This window comes from Aethalodelphis obliquidens, unplaced genomic scaffold (genome assembly GCF_003676395.1).
Source record: "Aethalodelphis obliquidens isolate GAN/ISIS:26980383/991018 unplaced genomic scaffold, ASM367639v1 scaffold63, whole genome shotgun sequence".
Taxonomy (NCBI): domain Eukaryota; kingdom Metazoa; phylum Chordata; class Mammalia; order Artiodactyla; family Delphinidae; genus Aethalodelphis; species Aethalodelphis obliquidens.
This window is the reverse complement of record NW_020838007.1, coordinates 8,920,779-8,941,720: the sequence shown is the minus strand read 5'-3', so window position 1 is coordinate 8,941,720 and position 20,942 is coordinate 8,920,779. Positions and strand designations below refer to the sequence as shown.

Genomic DNA, 20,942 nt, shown 5'->3' with positions numbered 1-20,942 from the left:
CCAACATGAAGCCCTAAAAATAACAATGAGTAACAAATGATAGTTACCAGCTTTTAAGCATCCACTTATGTACATTCACCTTGCACTAATTATATCTACCACACAAAATAACCCTGTAAAAATAGGTAATAAGATCCTATTTTACAGGTGATGAAACTAAAGGTCAGAGGCTGTTTGTCCAAAGTTAAACACCTAATGAGTAGAGAAACAAAAATGTAAACATAATACATGATGCCGAGTGTTTTGAGGTGTTTTCCCTCTATGCTAGGATGTTTAGTAAAGCTTTTTCCCCATCTTTTCTCAGAAATCCTTTGTTGAGGCTGTTGAAAGGAAAGGCAACACTCTGACAGCACAATTAACCCCGAAGTATGTGATGCCCACCTTTTTCAAATTACAGGTGTAGGAGCAGGTTTTGTTGAGAGAGAGGTGGAGAAGCAGGTCCGCATAGAGCAAGCCATCTACTGGAAAGGGATTTTAAAAAATGGAGGGCTTCCCTGGTGGCGCAGTGGTTGGGAATCCGCCTGCCGATGCAGGGGACACGGGTTTGTGCCCCGGTCCGGGAGGATCCCACATGCCTTGGAGCGGCTGGGCCCGTGAGCCGTGGCCGCTGAGCCTGCGCGTCCAGAGCCTGTGCTCCGCAGCGGGAGAGGCCACAGCAGTGATGAGGCCCGCGTACCGCAAAAAAGGACAAAAAAAAAAAATGGAAAGAAACCTTCAAGGTGTGTGTAGCTAAAGCACCTCTTCTGTAAGCATCTTGTATTTCCCAGGACCTGCCTCTTCTCCTTCTGTGCATCATCGTGTGTAAGTACAGCCTAGTTATTATGCATTCTAAGCAGCAATTTGATATGGGCAAAAAGCAACATAGGTCGAGTCTCAGAACGGCCCTGAGAGCATCACTGTCAAAGCCCTGTCTTCAGAAGGCACTGGTATGCCAACAAAGCCATGATCTGCCTCATTTACACGAGCAGCCAAGAACGGTCCAGGTGCCGCATTTAGGACTACAGAAAACCAACAAAGATTTTGACAAGATATTAACACCAGGCTGATCTGGTGAATTTTAGCTAGAGGGAAGCTGACCTGGATTATTTTCCAAAAACATTCCAGTTTTGCCCTACATGTATCATCAAGGACAATTCTCCTGCTGTTGTCCTAAACAGAGAAAGGACAGGCAGAGGTGCCTAGCCCGCTGCTTCAGCATCTGCTGGTGGCGGATGGCAGCCTGGTGCTTCTAGAAGGGCTGGCCCAGAAGCACTGATCTAGATCAATGGAAATAGATCATCAGGTATTACATTTGGGGTACTGAAAGAATGCATAGTTGGACTGCCTCTTAGGGTTCACAAAGGACGCTTCAGAGCAATGGTTCTCAAACTCTAGCCCTCATAAGAACCACCTGGAGGGCCTGTTAATGCACAGATTGCTGGGCCAACTCGCATGGTTTCTGATTCAGTCGATCTGGGGTGGGGCCTGAAAATTTACATTTTTGACAAGCTCCCTGTGTCCTGATCCTGCCGGCCAGGGACAACACACTAACAACGCTGCTGTAGAACAATCTACTCTGGCTTCAAAGCTTTGAAGGTTTCCTTTCCTCCATCTCGGGCACCTACCAAAGTTTACGATTTTTGAGAGCAATGGATGTCCTTTTTTCCATATTCTACCATAAATTAACTCTTCTCTTGGATAGCTAAAAAAATGGCAAAATCTTCTACACTCCTTCGAAGCCTAGACATTATCAGGGTATCGAGACTAACATCGGGTTGGGTAAATCATGTAAAAAGCAGGAAATCAAGTTATACACTGTTACTAATGGCAGTGGAAGCATTCCCAAATGATCAACAGTCAGATTAAAAATTTCAAACATTTATTTCAGCTGTAAGTTGAGCCCAAGTGATGCCCATTATGGCTGGCAACACAACACTCTTCTGCTGAAACAGATACTGCGGTTTCTTAGTTGACATTCACCGGCTTTGGTTGGATGAAAGGTGGGAAAGAAGTTGAACGCTTTAAACCTCATCTTTGCGTTTTCTTAATTTTTTTTTTTTTTTTTGGCAAAAATAATGCTGCCTATCCTAGATAGAACAAAAAAGCTAGCCATAGCTGCTGGTAAAAAAGACAATCTAAAATGAAAGTGCCGATTATTATCTTAAGCATGATAAAGTCTTTTTTTCCCCCTTGAGTTTTCCTTATATAAAACTGAGAAGAATTCATTACACTTACTAACTTGTCAGACATTGAGAATTTAGTGGCCAAGAAAGAGTGATATGGAATTATTTAGTGTACATCAGTAGCACCTGGAGATCTTATTCGAAAAGCATAATCCTAAGACCACACAGGTGAAATGGCCAGGAATCTGTATTTTAACAAGTGTGACTTAGGCATCACAGGAGCACAGACAGAGTAATGTGTCCAGGGGTCCCTGAAAGAAAGGAATCACAGATTTAAACCAACAGAGTGGACTGCTGATTGTAGCTTTTCGAGAGCAGCAGGATTTATTGTGCCGGGTAGCAACAGCTGCAGTCTACTCTAGGGCCAATAGATACTTAAACAGCAATCAATAACTTTGTGTTATCCAACTGTGAAAACAGCTATTAAGTTTAAAATTCCTTTAGGACATTAAGATGTATGAGGGGTCAAAGTTGAACTCGTAACTATATATTTAAAATGTTTTATTAAATCCACTAAATGTGAGAAAATTATTTTTATATTTATGAACAAAATAGGTTAATCAGAAAGAGGTTAATCAGAAATATGTAATTACATATTACATTATGTAATAATCTATAAGGGAAAAGAATCTATATATATATGTATATTCAGCTACGCTGTACACCTGAAACTTATACAATACTGTAAATCAACCATACTTCAATAAAAAAATTTTCTAAAGTGAACTGGGATTAGACTGGGCTGTGCTTCTTAGCAGCCCTCCAAGCCTGGGCAAATCGTTTCAATCAACCGTGTATCTGAAAGTACCCAACAGACATCTGCTGTGTAAGTATCCTACATTGCTGGGAGTATGGAGATGGACATAATACAAAATTTGTCCAAAAAAATTTACAGTTCAGTAAGAGCATGCCAGCCTTAAAGTGTTGGAGGTCTTAAAATAGTTACTTTGAGGATGATAGAGGAAACAAGGAGAAAAGAACAGTCAACTTTACAGATAGGAGGAAGGGAGGAGACTCAGGGAAGGTTCCAAGAGACGGTCGTCTTTGACCAAAGTCTTGACAAAAGGGTTGATATTTACCAGGTGCTTATTCTTTATAGCAGTTATAGTGGTGTGTACATGTGTATGTCTGGGGGTGGAGTGCTATGCCAGGCATAGAAAATACCATGAAAAACCACAGAACTAGACCAGTAAGCAGTCCACTCTGGCTGACACGTCTAATTTGAGATCTAAATCAGAGGAGAACCTGGGGGCTGGAAAGGTCCTAAAAGCATCAGGTTAAACCATAAACAAAAAAAAAGGAATCTGTCAAAATTACAGGAAGAGTTGAAAAGCAAAGGCAAGACACAATCATGACACTGACATATAGGATATGGCATATAGGCCATATTGGCATATGGGAAAGCAAAGGGTTTATAGTTGGTATTAATTGATAAAAGATGAACAAACCAATTAAAAATAGATGAAAGACAATCTGCAAAAGAAATAATAAAATGTCCAATGAAAATATGCTAAAATATTCCATCTCACTACTAAACAAGCAATAAAATTTAAAGCAACAACATATATTATTCATATATCAGCCTGGCAAAAGTGATACACTGTAAATGCTGTGTCAGCAGCAAAAGTGTAGGAAAATTGTAGACCCAACAGCAGAGGTAACACATTAGCAAATAAGAATATTTCTGGAGGTAATTCGACAATATCTAGAAAAACTCTTTACCCCAAGCTAATAATTCCTTCCAAAATTTAAGCTTAATTGATAAAATAGCATGAAAAGCTATATTTTATATATAATTAGCATTATTTACAAGAGCCAAGAAAATGAAAACAATCCCAATGTTCAGCACTGTTATTTAAATAAATTCTGATACATCTAAACTATGAATATATAAAATGAAATGATGCAGATTTCTTTTGACAAGGAAAATAACCATAATAAAATACTAGGTGAGAAAAGGCACGTGACTCTGGTATACTGACAGTGTTCATTTAAAAAATGATGCTAAAAAAAAGATGACAGGGACTTCCCTGGTAGTCCAGGGGTTAAGACTCCATGCTTCCACTTCAGGGGGTGCGGGTTCAATCCCTGGTCGGAGAACTAATTTCCCACATACCACGCGGCCAAAAACAAAAACAAAAAAAGACGACACCTTAGACTATGGTTAATTTTTTTATTTGTTTCTTTCCAAGGTGGTTAAAATCTTTAGGGAAGTTCATGTGTGGAAAGCAGTCAAGCACAGCACGATAGCCATGAATCTGGGCCCCTCAAAGATATACATCATGTTGAGAAATGATAACACTTTGGTCTTCCTACCTCTATCGAAGAATATACAAATCTAGAAAATTTAACAACTACAGATTTATCTCCTTTTGAAGGGATCTAGACACACAAAATTAACATTGGTAAAAGGAAATCAATCCTCCAATTATATATGCTAAAGCTTTAAGCAGATAAAAATTAAATGGGTAGAAAAATTCAATAAATCTTGCCAGATTTTCAATACCAATATATCAAAGCAACCAAATAAAATTAACTTCGACTTTTTTAAACGTTAGTGAATTCCCAAGATTTCTAAATAATGTATCATTCTAATTAAGAATTATTAGAAATACTCATATATGTATATAAAAGTATCACATTTCCAAAAATTAAAAGGAAATATGAAACTATATGTAACGGAACCCTCATGCATTCCTGATAGAAGTATACATTGGTTAAAACATCTTGGAAAACTGTATCTGCTAAAGCTGGAAATACATATCTACTCTGATCCAGCAATTCTGCTCTCAGGTATATCATCCCCCCAAATATATACACATATACCTACATATGTATACACGTTCATCAAAAGATCTGATCAAGAATGTTCAGAGCAATAGAACCCATCAGTACAGTTCAGTATAGTCACACGATGAGGACAGACAATTAATAGCTACACTCAACTACATGGATGAATCTCACCATTACAATCAACAAAAGAAACGGTAGTAGCTGGTCTGGTGTACCACACAGAACCCCCCCAACACCCAAGCCATTCATTTTCCTGGCTGCCAGGGGTGTTAACCGCTGATGGCTCACGCCCGGATTCCTCTGTCAAAGGGATCAACGGCATTCCATGAATGGCTGTGATGTGGCCCCGGCACTACTGCTTCAATGCAGGACGTCTCTGAAGGGCTGGTCTCGGTCCCGAGCATCCCACAGGTTTGGCGGAGGCCCTTAGTGTTGCTACCTCTTAGTTCAAATTCTCCCCCTGCCTCACCTGCTCCTCTCCTTCCCTTATAGATGTTGTTTCCTGCAAACCTCTGAGGTTCAGAGCGTTTCCTGGTGGACTCAAGAGGGTTAATACCAGGAATGGCATAACAACGCCCACCCAACAACTAACAAGGAGGACCCAACACCAGTAGAGAACTGACAGCCCCTGGGATGTGATAATGGTGCAATTATGAAAATTTCTACTGGCGGAAGGGAAGACACTATACAGTATCGTGGCTGTCTGACAGATTTGGGTGAAGTAGTCATTCTAAGGGCAATGGGATCAGCTGGCTCTTGCTAAGGATACACTAGAGAAAGACAGTGAAAAACTGAGGCCACCAATGTACAGTGCAGCGTGAAGCTCAGGCGAACTCTCTCTGATCTCCACTGACGCACAAGAAACCACCCCAACCTTAGGCGCTTAATACAATGGCCATTTTATTATCTCTTGTGATCTGTGGGTTGACCGGGCTCAGCTGGGCAGCTTTGCTTCTTCCCGTCACGTTGCCTGGAGTCATCTCAGGGCCCATGCGACATGGTTCACTCCTACGCTGGCGCTGGATTCTGGCTTGTGCCTAAGACATCGGCTTAGAATTTCAAGTGAAGCACCTCACTTGTCCTTCATGTGACCTCTCCCTGTGGCTTGGGCTCCTCATAGCACCGTGGCTGGGTTCCAAGAGGAGAAAGAGAAAGCTGCCAGGCCTCTAATGGGCTCAGAAGCCCAGGAACATAACCATCACTTCCGCCACATCCTACTGATCAGAGCCAGTCACAAACTCAGCCCAGATTCAAGGAGAGCAGAAGTGCTATTATCCTGATGGGACATGCTTATACAGGGAGAATCGGCAGGGGTGGCAGGTATCCTCATCTTGCAAGAGGCACTACACAGCCTCCTTGGTTAACATATACAGAGACCCTCAGCTCCTGAAGTCAGAGAATCTGGGCTTCAATAAGGGGAAACTTGACTGCTCAGCCGGCCCCAGCGGGTCTGCTGCGCCAACGTCAGGTCCCTTGTTGGGAAGGAGAGAGAGCCTGAGATCTGAGATAAGAACATCTCAGTCAATGCACTTGAAAACGTTGTATCATGAGATTGCCCTGAACCTCCTTGGCCTAACAGAGCAGCCCACTCCCCTCTCTAAGGCTGGCACCAGTCCCTGGATAAAGATGTTGCTGAGGCCTCTCCTTGTAAGACAACAAACGTCACCGTGACAGTACAGTCCACTTCCCCTCCGATCTGCCAGAAAAATTACTAGGTCAGGTCACGACACAACCTGGCTGGGTAAGTGCTGGGTCTGCTGGGGGAGCAGAGGGTCTAGAATACTGAAGGAGCCGTGGGACCAAACAAACACGCATGGCCAGAGCTGCAAGAACGGGTCCAGGTAGGATGCTGAGAGTCCCAGACCTAGTGGGGAGGGACATACAGTTTAATAAGGAACAGCTTACTGATACGGGAACAATCCTCCATGATACAGGGTGTAACTCCCTAAACATGAACCTAGAAGACAGTACAAACGTGTTGCTCAAATAGTGCTCAGAGATTTGGAGGAAGCGATGTCCACACCATGGCAGACAATTTAAAAAAAGGACCAAAATGTACAGACAAGTGGGCATGGCAGAGTATATCTTCCAGGATATACTAAGGCCAGAACACCTACCAGGTGACCACATTCTGTGGGAGGTCCTGGAGGACACACAGTTTACCAAAGTCATAAGAAACGACCTAGTTACCCAGGTACCGACTATGTTGACATGCTTGGCGGTGCTGTTCTCCTACGCCAGGGCTGATTGTAGGAGACGCTGTTACAGAGCAATGCTCCTGACGGCAAAGATGAGCACGATTATCATCAAGAAAGGCAGCCAGGAATTGGTGACCTATTCAGGGTAATGGGGACGGTTAATCAAACTAAGCATTCTCTGTGGGAAAAAAGATGGGCAGCCAACAAGGATACTGTCCAATTATATGATCAAAACAAATCAAAGGTGGGTAATCAGGAAGTTGAGAAGGGCTGCCTCAACGAAAATTCACGATCCTTGGCCTGATGTCTGGACCTGAGCCAGTTTTCGGACACCAAGCCCATTAACTAACGGAAAAACTGGGTTCCTAAGAAGGACCCAGAAATCCATGGCAAGTATGTATGTTAATGGTTCACCCAGTCCTTCCACAAAGGGGTCTACGACCATCTACTCAGTACCCAGAGACTAGGGAAAGGGGAATACGTAGAGGTATCAAGGACTATTGGATACAGGGTGCAAAATTCCAGGCAGTGCCACGTGGAAGGAGAATGACGGGGAGGAAGCAAAGTCCTCCTGTATAGCAAGGGGACCATGCCCAATACCCTGTGATAAACCATAAGGGAAAAGACTATGAAAAAGAATATATATATATATGTATAACCGAGTCACTTAGCTGTAGAGCAGAAATTAACACAACATTGTAAATCAACTATACTTCAATAAAATTTTTAAAAAATTGAGAGGAAGGAGGTCTGGGAAGAGGGTCTTGGAATGACCATGGGAGTGAGCACGAAGTATGAAGAGCTTGAAGGACTTGTTAACCTATGTTAGAGCCCTCCAGGGAACAGCCACTCCAGAAGAGGCAGACACAACCAGGCAGACAGATGATCTGGTCAACAGACACCAGCCAGCAGCCCCTTGACCACTCCAGCGGTAGTACAATGGGTACGTGAACAGAGAGGCCGTGGTAGCGGACCTGGATGCTGTGCACAGGGCCAACATCCTCATGATCTACCGACTGCCCCAGCCACTTGTCAAATGTACCAGCAACAGAAAGCAACACTGATACCCTAATAGGGCATTATCCCTCTGGGAGAATCACCAGACGCTTGGCCAGCTGAAATACACTGGAAACCTTACACGCTGGAAAAGGCAGTGATTCACCTCAACTGGAACTGATACCTACTCCAAGTATGAGTCTGCTTTCAGTGCCCAAAGGATCTCAAAGAGAACCACTGTCCACGGGCTTGTATTTACTCCACAGGTAAAGGAGGCTGGGTAATATCACATTGGACCAGAGGACCACCTATACCAAATGATGGATGGAAGCAGACACGTAACTATGAGGATCCACCAGTCCTATCACATGTCACACCACCCAAAAGCTGCTAGCCCAACAGAGGATGGAATGGCCTTCTGAACTTGCATTGAGGTCCCTGCTTGGGTATGGCAACGTGCCAGCACGGTACACCATATTTCTAGGATGCAATCTATACCCTAAATTATGATTGTTTAGGAACCAAGGGGTAGATGTAAGAGTGACTCATTTAACATTTCTCCCAGTGACCCATTTGGGAAATTTGTGCTTCCTGTACTCAAAACTGTAGGTACCAAAGGTCTAAAGGGCTGGTTCCCAGAGAGGAAACACTTCCCCAGGGGACACGTCAAGGGAAAAATGAAACTTTAAACTACAGCTACCCCCCAGTCACTCTGAGCACCTTGTATCAAGAGACTAGCAGACCTGGAAAGAAGTCACAATCCTGGCAGCAATACTTGATTCTGAACATTAGGGGAAGATAAGCAGATGTATCTCAACAGGGCAGTGAAGGACATGTTTAGCACTCAGATAATTTGCAGGGCGTTTTTTTTTTAATTTTTGTTTAAAGATTTTTCTTTGATTTGGACCATTTTTTAAACCTTTATTGAATTTGTTACAATATTGTTTCTGTTTTTATATTTTGGTTTTTTGGCTGCGAGGCATGTGGGATCTTAGTTTCCTGACCAGGGATCGAACCCGTGGCCCCCTGCATTGGAGGGTGAAGTCTCAAACACTGGACCGCCAGGGAAGTCCCTGTGGGGCATTTTTTCATATCCTCCTGACCAGCTGTGGTGGTAGATGGACAAGTGCTGCAGTCTGAGAAGGGCATGGCATTCAGGAACGCAGACCCTTTAGAGATGATGATCTGGATCACTCTACAAGGTTATCTGTCCAGACAAGCAGAGGTGCTGTAACTGTGAGTGAGGGGCTCTAGAACTGGTAGGAGAAGGAAGGGGATGACGAGTTGTGGCCCAGAGACCAGCTGCTGAAGCAAGGGCTTTATTTTACCCCACTAGACCTCCTCTTGCAAGTTTTCTTGAGAAAACAGACCAACCAAAATCCTGGAGGAGGTTGTTTTTTTTTTTAAGTTTATTATTGCTTAGTTTTTTTGTTTGTTTATTTTTTAACCTCTGATTTTCTATCTTCCCTCTTTTTAAAGTATAGTGGATTTACAATGTTTCAGGTATACAGCAAAGTGATTCACATACATATATTCTTTTTCAGATTCTTTTCCATCATAGGCTATGACAAGATGCTGAGTATAGTTCCCTATTCTATACAGAAGGTCCTTGTTGTTTATCTATTTTAGGCATGGTTGTGTGTATCTGTTAATCCCAAATTTCCAATTTATCCCCCCTTTCCCCTTGGGGAGCTTTTCCCCACAAGGGTAAATGAGTGGAGCGAATCTCAATGGTCCAGTGGGTGGACTCTAAGAGTCCCCAATCCCCGCTTCAAGACTGAGATGGCCAAGGTGGAGGTACAGGGCCCCTTGCCCATCCTGGCCACCCAGCCCTGGAGTTCCACGTGGGACTGGCTCAGGTCTTCGGTGCAACTGCATCTCAATTCAGTTTCCTCCTGCTGAAACCTCCTTCACCCACTCCCTCCAGGTGAAGGTGCCAAGAGGACTTCCCAGTACACTTCCAGCATGTGAATGTGCATCTCAGGGTCAGTTTCTAAGTTAGAAGCCAAACACAAAAGAACAGGAATCCTCCTTCACTGCTGGTGGGAATGTAAATTGGTGCAGCCACTATGGAGAACAGTATGGAGGTTCCTTAAAAAACGAAAAATAGAACTACCACATGACCCAGCAATCCCACTACTGGGCATATACCCTGAGAAAACCATAATTCAAAAAGGGACATGTACCACAATGTTCATTGCAGCACTATTTACAATAGCCAGGACATGGAAGCAACCTAAATGTCCATCGACAGGTGAATGGATAAAGAAGATGTGGTACATATGTACAATGGAATACTAGCCATAAAAAGGAACGAAACTGAGTTATCTGTAATGAGGTAGATGGACCTAGAGTCTGTCATACAGAGTGAAGTAAGTCAGAAAGAGAAAAACAAACGTATGTTAACACACATATATGGAATCTAAAAATCTGAAACTAGTTGCAGTGCAGGAATAAAGACGCAAACATAGAGAACAGGCTTGAGGACACAGTGGGTGAAGGGAAAGCTGGGATGAAGTGAGAGAGTGACATGGACATATATACACTACCAAACGTAAAATAGATAGCTGGTGGGAAGCTGCTGCGTGGCGCATGGAGATCAGCTCAATGCTCTGTGATGACCTAGAGGAGTGGGATAGGAAGGGTGGGAGGGAGGCTCAAGAGGGAGGGGATATGGGGATATACGTATTCATGTAGCTGATTTACTTTGTTGTACACCAGAAACTAACACAGCACTGTAAAGCAATTATATTCCAATAAAGGTATTAAAAAAATAAAGTATAAAATTTCCAGAAAAAAAACATACAAAAGAACACACACAGTATATTTTTTATCAAGTTCAAACTCAGGCAGAACACACATAGCGTTAGGTATAGGACAGAGGTTTCCTCGGAAGGGTGGTAATGGCTCGAAGAGGGAATAAGGGGCTCCCAGAGAACTAATAATGCTCTGCTTCTTATCTGGAGGCTATTGACATGGATGTGATCACTGAAAATTCATCCAGCTGGAAACTGTGTTTACTGCATTCTATTTATATATTCTATACTTCAAGAATGTTTTTTAGAAACCTACATTTCACAATCCTTCTTGACAATCCAGAAAGGATTTCTCGTTTGAGGCCACAAGATCAAAATGAGTACCAACTACCATTCTTCATCCTTAGGCTCTGAATCTGACACTGTGTGTTCAATGCCAGACTTAGACTAACCACGTGAAGGTGGTCAGAGTTACAACTCTAGGGACCTCATTTCTTCAATCTCTAATATGACTGAAAACAGTACCAAATGGAATTTTTGTGATTATCAAATAAGAAAATCCATTTAAAGACCTAAGACAACGCTAAGATAGACTATAGAAAATATTCAATAACATGTTTATTTTGGTTCCTTTTTATGAAGACATTAAAGTAAATTTAAACTACTGCCAGGACATGTCCTGGAAATTGCCTTTCAAAATAAAGATGAAATAGTTTATTTTGTTTTACTCATAAAAAAGTACACAAAGTTACCTAATTGTTTGGATTTGGAGTACATGAAAGAGTTACGTTTACGGGATGCTTAGTATAGTATATAATCAATGTGATTATGACAAATGTTTACTCTGTTACAAGAATCATAATAAGTAACGTAGAGACGATAGTCCCTCTCAGCAAAGTGAGGGTTGCTGACACCTTCTTATTGTCAAATGAACGTGTGATATTCTCATATATGAATTCTGACTTTGCCAATTATGAGATGCATCAATTTGCACAAGTTGGTTCTCATCTGAATCTATAGTTCTTTGCCTCTAAAGAAAAGATGATGGTCACTGTACAGGATTTTGTGACATGATATAAAACGAGATTGAACACCGGGTCCACTGAAATACAATTTCCCACCCCTCCTCCTGCTTATGGCCAAGGACATGATGTTTACATAACAGCTGTTAATATCAGAGGAACAATTTTTAGTCAATTAATAATTTTCAAAGAGCTTTTAAATCAAGTACGCTGTCTGTCTCATACTCACTGAAAAACCTTAGTAAATTAAATTTTTTAAATCAGAAAACTTGTATGCAATGAATCAGGTTACAGATTTGTCAAATCCTTAGGATATAATGCTGCATAATGAATTGCCTTTTAATAGAGAATTAACTCAAGTTTCTAAGCACAAATATTAATATGTCGACTATAAATTTGGCTTACCTTTTCTCTACTGTTGCCAAAAAAAAAAAGATTGGTGGAATGTAAGTGACATGGATAGATTTTGCACCTCAGCTGATACAAGCTCAAATATAAGCTCTGTCACTTACTAATTTGGGGTTTGGGACTAAGTTTCTTATGTCTCTGAACCTCAGTTTTTTCATCGGTAAAGTGGGAGCATCACCCACCTCAAGGGTAGTTGTGAAGGACAGAAACAATGTCAGGAAAGAGCCTAACAAAATGAAACACAGTAGGAGTTCAATAAAGCAGGCTATTTATATCATGGACATTTGCATTATGAATGATATTGGTGTGTGCCTGAGAATTGATTCCGTTTTAGTTTTTACAGAACCTGTCAGTTCTCTTTCCCTCTCTCCTCTTTTAATCACTTTGAGGCTTCACAGTAAAATATAAACCTGCAACCCTATTTAGTATGTTAATGCTGTTTAATAAACACACGCTAGCGTTCCAACTCTGGCACTAGTATCTTGGCAAGCATTCTGGCTAGAATATAGTTCATGCTTCAGGACCTAAACGTGTAGTGACATATTAATACATCATGAAATGCAACAAAGATGCAGCGGACTCGAAGAAAGAACAAAGCACCTGTTCACACTCCATCATATAATGTTGTCTGTCCTCTCACTCTATAGTATCAGGTGTCCTGACAATTACATCCTTCGTGAATAACTTATAATAATTGCAAGTTCCAAAGATGAGCTGTACCAAGGTGAGACTGCTAACAGTCTGCTAATATCAAAACAGGCGCATTTTATTGATAACAAATTCCAGATTTTTAATTCCTTTCACTCACGAAAAATAAAAGTTCCACGTTGATATCCGTAAGGTATTTGTAAAACAACATACAAGGGGAACTTTTGAAAAGTATTAAACATGCTTGGTTAATATATGAAACAGTAAGAAACTTATGAATTGCCTGTATACATATAGACCTATACAATTCTAAATATCCAAAGGTCATGCTGCTCATGACTTACCTTTCTAGAAGATCCAACAATCTTCTAAACATTATTTGTAGCTACAGAGGGTGCAGGATGCTGTTCCCAGTTTGGGGAAGACCAATGTAGATGCTATAGGAAACAAGTGCTAACTGTGGAGTGCACTTTGGTGTGCCTGTTTTCCAATCCATCCAAGACAGAAGGGCATGGGAGACAGAACATAGGCTTAGAGTCAGGTGGACCTAGGTTCAAACATGACTTCAGTCCTTTACTAGATCTGCATTTGCCTCTATATTTTTCTCTTTCCTAAGATCTCAGAAGTGTAGTATGTTATAAGAAAACGGAACCTTCTAACACACTGGGACTTGATAAATATTCATTTGTGTGAGGGGTATAGTTTCATTTCCTCCCATTGGGGGAGGTCAACCCCACCTTGTTCAGGTCTGCAAAGTCAAACCTATTTTCATAATAATGCTAAAACATCATTTCTACTTTTCACTCTCATTCCTTCATGAGTTTACAGTGGAATTTTCCAGAGGTTATATGATGTCACACAGCAACCCACTGAATGCAGAAAGGAGATATGAAATTCCAACTGCACTGTCTCTTAAACCAGGCAGCAAATAGATTTGGAACATTATAAAACAATCAGTAAAATGTTTATCGCTAAATATATTTTGTTCTATAAATGTGTTTAATTTTCCAAAAAAGTTATGTTAATATATAATGGGTTTATTGGTTTTATTTTTAAATTAATAAATTATTTTAAAATATGTTTTAATTTCTAATACAGTAAATATCTATCTATCTATCTATCATCTATTACAGAAAAGAAAGACCTTTGGGGTTTTCAATAAATTTTATGTAACAGGGTCCTGAAACTTTAAGGTTTGGTAAATGCTGCCGTAGTTTAATGATTTAGTAAGAAAATAAGAGCTCTGGGGACTTTAAATTTCCACTCAGGGATATGGAAAGGAAGAAAAAGAGCACTGCCACACTTACAGTAAAAACCTGGACACACTGAAAATTCATGACTGTTTTGTACCCACAGGAGAGATGAGGTTGTGAGGCAAACAACTGGCCTCACATCTGAGGAAAGACAGCTGACTGCAAGGAGAAATAATATGAGCTGTGCGTACTTGTGAGAGACACATCCAGGCACCAGGAAGAAGACTTCAGTCAGGGCGGAAGCTAGGGGTGAAGTGGCAAGAGATTCAGAAGCCCCTGGGGGTCACAGAAATTAGAGGAGTCCAGCCACCTTCAGGTCCACGTCTCCACAAATCCCCACCAAGTGCTCACAGAAAAGCTGAGAAAATGTCTAAGTAAAGCATCTCTTGTAATGCATACCTGGGAAAGGGAATAGCAACTCCCAAGGGAGGAACACAGAACTCCACCTGGAACCTTCCCCTCTATCTCTCCTACAGAACTAAAGCATTAATCTTCTGGAGGGAGAGGAACTAACCCCACCAGCCTTGAGTCTTGGAAAAAACCCACTGCAGCCATGGGAAGAAAACAAATGAAACAGAACAACCAACAACCTACTCTTGAGGGAGGAGAAAGAATACATGCTGGGCTCAGAATTACAGATGGGGCAGTGGCAGGAGATCTCAGGAGGCCACGCCCCAAACACCCAGGGATACAGTCTCCACTCAGTAGTGATGCTAAATGCTAACAGAGTTCAAGTAACAAGTCATAGAGAACACTGCTCAAAGAGGAACAGAAGTATGGAAGGAGACCTGATATGAGGGTCAGCAAAGAAGAAATCTCAAGCTGAGAACAGAGCAGACACTGAGGAAAAACAAAACACCTCTGACAGCCCAGCCTGATCCTGAACACAAGGTACCACTGGAGGAATCTGAAGCTCATGGCTCACTGAGGCTCATGATGGAGACAACAAACTTCAAGCGTAACCTACATCCTAACTAGATTTCTCAAACTCTCGCATGAAAGGGCTAGAAAAGAGGAAAGGCATGCCTGTTTCTAAGCATGAAAACTGTTTACCTCAGTCTCTACTGAACTACACAAGGTATCCAAATTTCAACAACAACAAAAAATACGGGGCATATGAAAACGCAAGAAAAAACAACACACTCCCAATAGACAAAGCAACTGGCAGAACCAGAATCAACTATGACACAGATGGTGAAACTTCCTGATAGGAAATTTAAAATAACTATGATTGATATGTCAAAGAATCTACTGAAAAAGGAGGATCGCATGTAAGCTCAGATTGGAAGGCTCAGCAGAAAGGTGGAAACTATAAGAAAGAACCAAATGAAAATGCCAGAATTTTAATTTTAAAAATCCACAGTAAAATAGGTGAGGAATGGCGTCAACAGATTCACTCAACATAGTTGAAGAAAAAATCAAGGAACTTGAAGATACATCAATAGGAAATTCTCAAACCAGAATACAGAAATAAAGATGAGTGTGTGTGTGTGTGTGTGTGTGCGCGCGCGTGTGCGTGTGTGTGTGCACGTGCACATATGTGCGTGAGGGACGTAACAGGGTATCCAGGAGTGGTGAGACAATATCAAATGGTTTAATACACTATGTAATTGGAATCCCAGAAGGAGAATTCCAGAGGGAAATATTAGTTCCCAGGGCAGAACTAATATTTGAGGAAATAATGGCCAAGAATTTTCCAAAATTAAAAATGGACACTAAGGAATATTACCCATAAAAATGAATGAAATAATGCCACTTGCAGCAACATGGATGGACCTAAAGATTATCATACTAAATGAAGTAAGACAGAGAAAGACAAATATCATATGATACCACTCATATGTAGAATCTAAAAAAAAAAAAAAGATACAAATGAACCTATTTACAAAACAGAAACAGACTCACAGACTTGGAAAACAAACTTATGGTTACCAAAGGGGAAGTGTGGGGGGCGAAGGAGGGATAAATTAGGAGTTTGGGGTTAACATATATACACTACTATATATAAAATCGATAAACAATAAGGACCTACTGTATAGCACAGGGAACTCTACTCAATATTCTGTAATTACCTATATGGGAAAAGAAACTGAAAAAGAATGGATATATGTATATTTATAATTGAATCACTTTGCTGTATACCTGAAACCAACTCAACATTGTAAATCAACTATACTCCAATATAGAATAAAAATTAAATTAAATTTTAAAAAAAGAATATTCACACATACACAGAAAACCCAGACACTAAGCAAACACAGATCCAAGAAATTCAGAGAACACAGGAAGGATAAAAAGAAAACAAATTCCACTTTAGAAAAAAAAGGCACATTCTATGCAGAGGAACAAAGATTAAAATTACAGTGGACTTATTGTAGCTAGAAGACAACGCAGTGCTGAAGGAGAAAAAAAAAGTCAACCCAAAATTCTACACCCAGTGAAAATATTTTTCAAAAATGAAGAAGTAAAGACACTCTAAGAAAAAGAAAAACTGAGATAATTCATTGCCAGCAGACCTTCCCTACAAACAGTGGTAAGGGAAGTTCTTCGGGCAGAAGGAATATGAGAGGAAACAAATTTGGACTGACACAAAGAAATGGTGTTGAAAATGGAATCAGTGAATATAACATAAAATTCTTTTTTTCTTATTTTTAATTGATTGAAAATAAAACTGTCTAAAGTAAAAAATAGTAACAACATATTGTATGTTTATAGCATACGCAAAAGTAAAATTTATGGGAAAAAAAAGCACAAAAGATGGGAGAGAGGAATAGAGAATATATTGTTGTAAGATCCTTGAAAGACCTTACATAACATGTGTAAAGTGAAAGAATGACATCTGAGGGGTGGCTCTAATTAATTAAAGATGTACAGTGTATTGCAAATCACAGGGCAAACACTAAAATATTAACACAAATGAATAAAGAAGCTAATATAACAGATAAAATGAAATTACAAATCATGCTGTTTATTAGAGAATATAATAAAAGAAGAAACAACAGATGGAACAAATAGAAAGCAGCTTAAAAGATAGATAATAAAAAATAAGAACCTAATATATGCTGTCTGCAAGAAACACAGTTCAAATATAAAGATACAGATAGTTTAAAAAGAATTAAAAATGAACTACGTAAACACTAACCAAAAGAAAGCTGAAGTTGCTATATTAATAACAGATAAAGTCGTCAGAAAAAGGAATGTTATTAGTCATAAAGAGGGACATCGTGGCATGATAAAGGGGTTAATTCTCCAAAAAGACACAACAATCCTAAATGCATATGCACCTTACAATAGAAGGTCAAGATACATGAAGCAAAAACTGAAACGAGAAACAGACAAATCCACAGTGAAGACTTCACTGTTCTTCTCGAAGGGATAGAACAAGTACAGAGTACATTAGTAAGATCACAGAAGACCTAAACAATGCAATCAACTTATTTGACAAAATTTCTGTTTACATTTACAGAACACCCCTCTGGACAACAGAACACATAATCTCTTCAATTTCACGTGAAACATTCACCAACATATACTTTGTGCTGGCTTATTAAGAAAACTTAAAATTTTGAAATAATAAAAATAATATAAAGTAGGACCTACTGTATATAACAGGGAACTATACTCAATACCTTGTAATAACCTATAATGGAAAAGAATATGAAAAAGAATACATATGTATTCATCTGTATAATGGAATCACTTTGCTGTATGCTTGAAACTAACACCACATTGTAAATTAATTACACTTCCATAAAAAATAAATAAAATAGGTCATGGCAGAGCTCTCTGGCTCTGTCTTGAGGATCCGGCGCCAGAGGTGCAGACGGTTTGATGAGTCCCTTAGTGTCCCTGCTGAGACTCACGCCATCATCATGTCCCCGTACCTGCGTCCCCCCAATACGTCTCTCTTTGTAAGGAACTTGCGGACGATACCAGGTCTGAAGATTTGCAACGCGAATTCGGTCGTTATGGTCCTACAGTTGATGTGTATGTTCCACTTGATTTCTACACTCGCCGTCCAAGAGGATTTGCATATATTCAATTTGAGGATGTTCGTGATGCAGAAGATGCTTTACATAAGTTGGACAGAAAATGGATTTGTGGACGCCAAACTGAAATACATTTGCACAGGGGGATCAAAAGACTCCAAATCAGATGAAAGCCAAGGAAGGGAGGAATGTGTATAGCTCTTCACTCTATGATGATTATGACAGATACAGACGTTCTAGAAGCCGAAGTTACTGAAAGAAGGAGATCAAGAAGTCCTTCCTTTGATTACAACTATAGAAGATCTTATAGTCCTAGAAACAGTAGACTGACTGGAAGACCACGGCATAGCAGAAGCCGTTCCGACAATGATAGATTCAAACACCGAAATCGATCTTTTTCAAGATCCAAATCCAATTCAAGATCACAGTCCAAGCCCCAGCCCAAGAAAGAAATGAAGGCTAAATCATATTCTAGGTCTGCGTCTCACACCAAAACTAGAGGCACCACTAAAACACATTCCAAAACACATTATACGTCTGGCTCAAGACATGAAAAGGAATCAAGGAAAAAAAAACCACCTAGATCCAAATCTCAGTCAAGATCACAGTCTAGGTCTAGGTCAAAATCTAGATCAAGGTCTTGGACTAGTCCTAAGTCCAGTGGCCACTGATAGTATTAACCATGATATTTTTAGGCATGTATCATTCATTTACTCACAGTTTGGTTTACTTAAATTATCAGGAATACAATGTTGCAATGATGCTTAAAAAACACTTGTCAGTTTTTCCTGTACCAGGCAATGGTTATTATAAAAATGATATGCGATTGAGAAGCCACTCTTAAGAGTCCAGTTTGTTTAATGTTATGGGCAGCTATCAGTTTGTGGTGTCTCTGTATATTTTTGTAACGAATCTCATTTTTTAATGCTTGAGGTATGAAAAGATGTTGGTTGACCATAATTTGCAACATTGTCTTATTAAAAATAACCTTTCATATCCATATTTGGTAGAACTGTTAACCTAGACATGTAGCTTGCCAATAAGGTAGAATGATACAAAAGTGAAGTTGTAGCCACCGTACAACACTGACCGACCAGACACATTTAGGTTCAGGGTGGACCTTTTGGTCTTGTCAAGATGTCTAGACCCATGCTGATAATTTTTGGCACAGTGTGGAATAGTTATTTTGTTAACCCCACCGTCTTGGGAAATGACGCCAACTGGGTTAAGTAGCATTTTCAGGGAGATAGAGTTTTTGATTGAAACACGGAGCCTTCACTTTCCTGGTTCCTGTGAAGATTTGGAACCATACAAACGTCGGAAAAACTCACCTTAAAATTTGGGCAGGTTGATGATGGCAGAAATAATTTTAAGGGAAAAGAATGCTCTTATACAGTTACTCTAAACTTTAAGGAGCACTGTTGACCATAATATTGCTTCGTTTTCTTACTGCTGTTAAAAGCAAGTAAAGTGTTTCAAAGTAGGTTTTGTTTGTGTGTGTGCATAGTGTACGAGGACTGAATTTTGATGCTTAAAGCACTTGGTGGGCTTCCCTAGTGGCGCAGTGGTTGAGAGTCCGCCTGCCGATGCAGGGGACGTGGGTTCGTGCTCTGGTCCGGGAAGATCCCACATGCTGCGGAGCGGCTGGGCCCGTGAGCCACAGCCGCTGAGCCTGCGCGTCCGGAGCCTGTTGCTCCGCAACGGGAGAGGCCACAACAGTGAGAGGCCCGCGTACCGCAAAAAAAAAAAAAAAAAAAAAAGAATGCTTATCAAGAGTGCCTTGTGAGCGATTCCACATGGAGGTGATCATCAAGACACATGATTCTGGCTTAAACATCTGGGTGGAGAAACGTATGAATCACCACGGTGACAATATAGTACGCGGAGCAAGACAGAGAGTTTAGCAGTAGGTACGCTGGTTTGGAGGTGCTAATAAGCTATCCAGAAAGCCACCGTCTAGTCACAGCTCAGCAGTGACATGTGAAGAAGAAAGAAGAATTTAGGTCTTAGTGCAGAGAAGTAACTGACATCTCAGGCACGGGAGATTCTGAGGGAGGAGAACTTAGTTGTGGACAGAGACAAAGAGGTGACCCAAGGCTCTGGTACCTACTGAAGACAACTGAGGTGATAAGAGAGAATTATAAGCAGATATTAAAGATGAAGTGGCAACTTGACCCAGTTATTGATGATGTTTGAGAATTTGGTTCAGAAATGTTCCCTTCAAACTGTAATAATACCTCTTCATAAACAGTGGATTCTGTACAGCACTGGACTAACTTCCTGGGGCTGCTGTAGCAAATCGTCACACACTTCATGGCTTAAAACAACTGAAATGTATACCGTCACATTTCCGGAGGCCAGAAGTCTGAAATCAAAGTGCTTGAAAGGGCCACATTCCCTAGGGAGCTTCTAGGGGAGAATCTATTCCTTCCCTCTTCCAAATTTTAACGGTTGTCAGCACTCCGTGGCTTGTGGCAGCATCTCTGCTCTGTGTTCCCAGTATTTTCTCCTCCTCACTATCCCTCTGAAAACTCCCTCTGCCTCTTTCTTATCTGATTGCATTTAGGGCCCAGATAGATAATCTAGAGTACACTCCTTCTCTCAAGATTGTTAACTTAGTCACATCCTTGCATTACAAGGCCATGTTCATTCTTTTGCCATTTTAGGTGTTATTGACAGGTTCTGGAGTTAGAACGTGGACATGTCTTTTGGGGGGG

At 40.6% G+C, this 20,942-nt stretch overlaps 1 pseudogene; it reads left to right on the top strand.

Moving 5' to 3' along the window:
- Window positions 1-18,108: 18,108 nt before the first annotated feature.
- LOC113610418 (serine/arginine-rich splicing factor 10 pseudogene) lies at window positions 18,109-18,936 on the top strand (annotated as a pseudogene).
- Window positions 18,937-20,942: the final 2,006 nt, after the last annotated feature.